Below are 6123 nucleotides of genomic sequence, written 5' to 3'. Positions count from 1 at the left end.
GTCCCGTCCCAGCAGATGTGTCCAGTCCCGTCCCAGCAGATGTGTCCAGTCCCGTCCCAGCAGATGTGTCCAGTCCCGTCCCAGCAGATGTGTCCAGTCCCGTCCCAGCAGATGTGTCCAGTCCCGTCCCAGCAGATGTGTCCAGTCCCGTCCCAGCAGATGTGTCCAGTCCCGTCCCAGCAGATGTGTCCAGTCCCGTCCCAGCAGATGTGTCCAGTCCCGTCCCAGCAGATGTGTCCAGTCCCGTCCCAGCAGATGTGTCCAGTCCCGTCCCAGCAGATGTGTCCAGTCCCGTCCCAGCAGATGTGTCCAGTCCCGTCCCAGCAGATGTGTCCAGTCCCGTCCCAGCAGATGTGTCCAGTCCCGTCCCAGCAGATGTGTCCAGTCCCGTCCCAGCAGATGTGTCCAGTCCCGTCCCAGCAGATGTGTCCAGTCCCGTCCCAGCAGATGTGTCCAGTCCCGTCCCAGCAGATGTGTCCAGTCCCGTCCCAGCAGATGTGTCCAGTCCCGTCCCAGCAGATGTGTCCAGTCCCGTCCCAGCAGTCACCCGACCTCTGTTTGTTTCCCCGGACACCCCTGTCACCACTTCACCCCGGTCTGTTTCCCCTAAGACTGTTCCTCGTGTTTCCCCATCCAAGTCTGCCCGGACCCCTCGTCCTCAGCCATCGTCCTGTCAACCCAAGACCCCTAGTCCACCTGTTCAGCCTGGACTGCCCCCTAAGAACTTTGTGTTTCCTCCACCTCCCTTGCCTTGTTTATTGTATTTGATATGTCACCCCAACCCTGTTATTGTTTTTTCATGTCTGCCTTTATTGTTATTTGTCATGTTTTGTTGGTTTGTGTCCATGTCTCAGTCCGTCATGTCACGTGTTTAGTGTTCCCTTAGGGAGCGTCTGGAAGCCGCTCCTTAAGGGAGGGGTTCTGTCATGATTCTGCCTTCTTGTCTCTGATTTTCCCTGGTCTTGAGGCAGGATCATGACAGGCCCATGTTTTTGTGTGTAAGCACATGGCCATTTGTTTGGCTGTGTGCTTGCGTTGTCTCGTCATGTAACCCCGCCCCCTTGTTATCTCATCTTGTTATCTTTATTGTATCATCGCCGTCACCTGTTTCCCTCATTAGTTTCTCCCTATTTAATCCCCTTGTGTTTGCTGTCCTGTGCCGGTTCATTGCCAATCTTTATGTGAAGATTCATTTGTGAGTAACCTGTTGAGAAGTCTTGTGAAGTGTTTTTGATCCTGTCTTAGCTGTTAGTTTATTGTTCAGTTTTCTGTCAGTCTTAGTCTAGTCTTGTTTGTCAATCCTGTCTTGTTTTGCCCCCTCGTGGGTTTTGTTTTCCCTGTTTTTTCTGTAATAAACCCTAGAGATGTCTGCAAATGGTCTGCGATTGGGTTCTCTCCTTCTAAACCATAACAGAATCTGCTGGGTTCAATATTGGTCGGTTCATTCTGTTATGGTTTAGAAGGAGAGAACCCAATCGCAGACCATTTGCAGAAAACAAAACCCACGAGGGGGCAAAACAAGACAGGATTGACAAACAAGACTAGACTAAGACTGACAGAAAACTGAACAATAAACTAACAGCTAAGACAGGATCAAAAACACTTCACAAGACTTCTCAACAGGTTACTCACAAATGAATCTTCACATAAAGATTGGCAATGAACCGGCACAGGACAGCAAACACAAGGGGATTAAATAGGGAGAAACTAATGAGGGAAACAGGTGACGGCGATGATACAATAAAGATAACAAGATGAGATAACAAGGGGGCGGGGTTACATGACGAGACAACGCAAGCACACAGCCAAACAAATGGCCATGTGCTTACACACAAAACATGGGCCTGTCATGATCCTGCCTCAAGACCAGGGAAAATCAGAGACAAGAAGGCAGAATCATGACAAAATCCAGATAAACACAAAAATATTACATATTCCAAAACAAATAGTAATTGAACAACTCTTTAAATACAAAATGAAATTGAACACATTACAAGCATTTTTTCTAGAGGTGGGTAATATATTAAATATTTATGATGGTTATAAAATTGATTATTTGTATTAAATGTATATAAACGTCTTCGAGTGTTACAATATTGGATCAGCATTCAGCAAATTTTTAGTAGCTTGTTTAAAATAATTAAAGTCGGTTTAGTTAAAAAAAATAAAAATCAGCAACCAAATTCCTCGAACACGATAAATTATTGAAAACATGATTAATTCACCTCCCGAGTCTATTGAGTTTATGGTAAATGGACTGCATTTATATAGCGCTTTCACAGACCCAATGGCCACCAAAGCGCTTTACAATATTGCCTCACATTCACCCATTCACTCACTCATTCATACACCGACGGCGGTGTCAGCCATGCAAGGCGATCCAGCTCGTCGGGAGCAGCTGGGGTTAGGTGTCTTGCTCAAGGACACCTCGACACTTGGTCAGGTGGAACCGGGGATTGAACCACCAACCTTCCGGTTTGTAGACAATCTACATGAACCACTGAGCCACTGCCGCCCCGTATAATATTATAAGATTATAAAATCACAGATTATAATATCTGTGATTAAAATGCACTCAGCAACTGACATGTTACGGTGAAAAAAAAAATTTACTAAAGAAAGCATCAAGATATACTTACTTGAATGATTATCTGCAGCATAACGTCTCATCTGCAAACAAACATCCAAACGTGGTGCTCCTTTTGTTCTCTTGTTAGGCAAGCTTCAGTATCATCACGCATCGCAAACGGATCGCAAAACATAGCGCATTTTTCAAACTCTAGTGAAGTAGTGCGTCATAATGACGTAGTATTTCTCGCGCATGCGCATTAAACAACATATTCATATATCATGCATGGTTAAATGTTATTTCAGTTTTTCTGTTTAAGTTGAAGTTGTTCTAACTCATTGTGTTGTTCAACTCTGTAAGTTCACAAAACTTTCATTAACCTAACTAAAAGTCAATATTTTTTTCAATGTAGTGTAGTGTGATTAAAATTAAATGTATTTTAACTGAATTTAAATGCAAATTAATTTTGTTTACATATGTTTAACTTTTGCTCGCAATTAATACAATTAAATGTGTGTTTAAAAATGTGTTATAAATCATAATTATTTAAAATGTATGTTTAAGTAAAACTTAGTAGACATTACAAAGTGCAGTTTTTAAAACAATGCACTTAAGTATGTTTATAAATGTTGTCATGAAAGTGTTCTTTCTTTAACCTGTTAAGCTGCAACGCCACTTTTGAAAAATCCCCAGGAATGACATACCCAAACTGAAACAGATACAGTTCATGAACCCTTTGCACTAAAAGCACAAGTATGATCTCATTTGAAAGCTGACACCTGGTAGTTTATTGTAAATGTAGAATTAATTATTGTCATAATGAAAATAATTTTTTTAAATTTATCTTTATGAAACATCTTTGAAAATAAAATTGAAGTTGGCCCTGTAGCAATCTAGAAATGCACTGCAGCTAAAGCACGTGACCATGTTATATTTACAATCTGAAAATGATAAGTCTAAAACTCTGTATTTAGTTAAATGTTTTTCAAGATCATGTCAAATGACTTTATTTTGATTAGACTCTAAAAATGCTACTGATGTTTAGTCATCATCTAAGTTAGTGGTTCTCAACGGGGGCGTTCAGAGAACAACGGGGGGCGTTGGAAGCAAGATTTTTGAAAGGGGGGCGTTCAGGTGTAAAAGGGGGGCGTTCACGAGTTTAAATATGTAACGCAAATTTTTGTTCATTTACTTTTATTCATTTTAAGCATTTAGTAATTTAGTTGTAATAAACACTTTAAGTGGGCTATTTAAAAAGTGTTAGGACTATGTTTTTGTTAAATTATGTTGTAAAACATATGCGCAGAGTGTGATATCATATCATATTGTGTGTGCACGCGCGTCTATGGTGCGCGTGAAAGAATACGTCAGCAGCGCACGCAAAAAACCCCCAAAACATTCGCCCGCAGCCGCTCTATCCTGACCGCAAGTCCACCGTCAGTGTTGTAGGTAGGCACTAGGCAGGTTTTTTGTGTTCATTTCTATTGCATTACGATTGAAAGCAGTATCAATAATGTCAAAAATATGATGTGCAGTCAAGTTTGGGTATGTGTATATGCTGTGAGTGTTCTCACCGCTCGCGCTTGTTGTGATTCGCGGAGTTTTGACGAGTTGTATTTTGACGACTTGATGTTATTTCTTATTCAAAAGTTTAGAATGTCTAACATTTTAAAATCTTCCAGTTTAAAGCGACATGTAGCCTATCGTTACTTTTGCAACGACTCTATTATTTTTCCAGTCATAGACCAGCGCTCAAGCACTGACTAGAATCACGCAGCGGAGGAATGGAGAGTTGACAAGCCATTAAAAAATATTGACTTAAGAAACACTTATATCTTTTCAAATATTTTCAATAAATCATGTTCCCATTCACTCTGGCGACGAATTTTAAAATTAATTTAACTAAATTCTATTTATAAGGTAAAACTTTTACATTTTTAGGCATTAACAAATTCCAATCCCTAATGCCAAAATGTTTTCTTTGTTCACCAAGTAATTTACTGGTCAGGCATTATTGTTAACTCGCAAGACAGTAAGAAGAAAATGACAATTTGATGGATAATTTAAATATATTCTGCAATCACATTTTGGTAATGTATTCATTCCGCCATCACATCCGAAAACCCCCCTAGAAGGCCCGAGGTCCACTCACCACAGATTTTCCAAAAATCCTGTGAGAAACACTGGTATTGCTATGCCAATGCAGTTTATAGCTTGTTTTTTGAATGAATCACTGTGGAGTATTGTTCAATTGTATTAATAAAAGATAATTTTGCACTTTTTGCAACTGTTAACTCTCACTCGTTCCTGGTCGCTTATTAGTTTAGGGGTGGGGGGCGTTGTTCAGGGATTTGGATATTGGATAGGGGGCGCTGGCCCAAAAAAGGTTGAGAAACACTGATCTAAGTCATCTATTCAGTCTATTGTCTCTATTGCCTCTAGAGGACCAGCGACAAGCATACTAGAGGCACAGCTAGAACGCGCAAGTGTTTTTGCCAGAATACTCTGTTCACCCTGTTATTTCATTGTTGTTTTTAGTCAAGGTAAGCCTATCTTCGATTCTATTGTTACTTTGTATTTTTAACTTCACATAATCCTGTATTTTAGAGAGACGCGTTGGCACAATTAACAACAGCCGCGAGTGAAAATTAAAATTATTGTTACATTTGCACTTAAGCCTTTGCTCCTAGCAGGTTGGAATTGCCACATTTTCGCGTTATTTACACTTAATTGCCCGACCGAAACAGCATCTGCAAGAATAGCTTTAAATAGAGACATTTCAGATCATTCCAGCAGGACCAGCGACAAGCATACTAGAGGCACAGCTAGAACGCGCAAGTGTTTTTGCCAGAATACTCTGTTCACCCTGTTATTTCATTGTTGTTTTTAGTCAAGGTAAGCCTATCTTCGATTCTATTGTTACTTTGTATTTTTAACTTCACATAATCCTGTATTTTAGAGAGACGCGTTGGCACAATTAACAACAGCCGCGAGTGAAAATTAAAATTATTGTTACATTTGCACTTAAGCCTTTGCTCCTAGCAGGTTGGAATTGCCACATTTTCGCGTTATTTACACTTAATTGCCCGACCGAAACAGCTGTACTCACTCAAGCGGTGAAAGCATTATCCGTATATCTGTGTAATTTGCGCGCTGTCGCGGAAGCGTCAGCGGAAGCGTTCAGCTCTCGTGTTCAGGCTCCTCGTGTGAAGACCGACTCGGGAAAAGACCAGCGACTCTACCTGCGCGACTCCACCGAGCAAGGACACCAGAAAGGCACTTACGTATCTCCTCTTCCCTTTCTCTTCCCTCTACTTACCTTATTGTTCACCTTAATCAACATGTGCTTTCAATACATTCCTGTTATCTCTCGGCACCGTCCTTTCATCACGCGCAATAGGCAGCGCAATACTGCCAATCTGCGTCCCATCCCCACATCCTCACATACTCCTCTCTCTCTTTCCGTGGGTCTATGGAATTGTCAGTCAGCAGTCAATAAAGCTGACTTCATTCCAGCCTTTGCATCTCATTCTACTCTTAGTATCTTGGGGCTG

The sequence above is a fragment of the Leuciscus leuciscus genome (genome assembly GCF_965113295.1).
Source record: "Leuciscus leuciscus genome assembly, chromosome: 11".
In the NCBI taxonomy this organism is placed as follows: domain Eukaryota; kingdom Metazoa; phylum Chordata; class Actinopteri; order Cypriniformes; family Leuciscidae; genus Leuciscus; species Leuciscus leuciscus.
The sequence above is the reverse complement of the archived record's forward strand: the minus strand, read 5'-3'. Positions refer to the sequence as shown.